The sequence below is a fragment of the Elephantulus edwardii genome, unplaced genomic scaffold, assembly GCF_000299155.1.
Source record: "Elephantulus edwardii isolate Elephantulus edwardi_28Jun2011 unplaced genomic scaffold, EleEdw1.0 scaffold00445, whole genome shotgun sequence".
In the NCBI taxonomy this organism is placed as follows: Eukaryota; Metazoa; Chordata; class Mammalia; order Macroscelidea; family Macroscelididae; genus Elephantulus; species Elephantulus edwardii.
In genome coordinates this window covers 117,134-118,444 of record NW_006400195.1, presented here as the reverse complement: position 1 = coordinate 118,444, position 1,311 = coordinate 117,134, and positions in this window count along the sequence as shown.

Here is a 1,311-nt window from a genome sequence, read left to right as displayed (position 1 = left end):
TTACTTATTTTTTTTACTATGAAAATATGTTTGTGTAAATTATAATAAATTTTGGATAACATTGAAAAGAATGTGAAACCCAGAACACTTAATTTTACTCATGTGAAACCTGCACATAAACCAAGAAGCTGTTATCTGAACAGAGAGGGAAGGAACACTGCATGATTTAAAATCAAGAAAGCTGTATATCAGAGCAGTATTCTTTCTCCATACCTGTTCTATCTGTATGTAGAGAAAGGAATTCAAGAATCTGGAATACATGAAGAAGAATACTGCATCAGGATAAGAGGAGGACTCATCAATAACGTGTATTATGCAGATGACATAACCTTGTTTGCAGAAAGTGAAGAAGACTTGAAGCACTTGCCACACAAAATCAATATCCTTCAGTATGGATTACATCTCAACATCAAGAAAATAAAAATCCCATCCACTGGACCAATAGGCAGCATCAGAACGGATGGAGAAAAGTTTGAAGTTGTCAATAACTATATTTTTTACTTGTACTTGCCACACAAAATCAATATCCTTCAGTATGGATTACATCTCAACATCAAGAAAATAAAAATCCCATCCACTGGACCAATAGGCAGCAGCAGAACGGATGGAAAAAAGGTTGAAGTTGTCAATAACTATATTTTTTACTTGTATCCACAGTCAGCATGCTGGGTCAAGAAATCCAAAGACGTATTGAATTAGGAAAGTCTGCTTTCAAGGACCTCTCCAAAGTATGAAGGAGCAATGATGTCAGTTCAAAGACTAATGTGCACCTGATTCAGGCTATGGTCTTTTCAATAACCTGCAATGCATCTGAGAGCTGAGCAATGAATAAGGATGAGAGGAAAATTGATGTCTTTGAACTGTGGTGTTTGAGAAAAGTAGGAACTGCAAAATAGGACTAAAAGAACAAATAGGTACGTCTTAGTGAAAGTACAACCAGAATATCCCTTAGAGACAAGGATGATGAAGTTTCATCTCACATAGTTAGGAAGTTGTAGGTGTTTGTTAGTGTTGTTGTGTGCTGTCGAGTCGCTTGCGACTCATAGCGACCCTATGTACAACAGCCCTAAAATCCACTCTGTCCTGCGCCAATCGCACTGTCTCTGACACTCCCATCCCAATTATCCCAGTCACTGAATCAATCCACCTCATAGAGGGCCTTTCTCTCCTGCTCTGTCCCTCCACCCTCCCAAGCATGATGTCCCTCTCCAAGGACCGGTCTCTCCTCACAAAATATCCAAAGTATGTTAGACGGAGCCTCAGAATCCTTGCCTCCAAGGAACCACCCGGTTTAACCCTTTCCAGGACAAA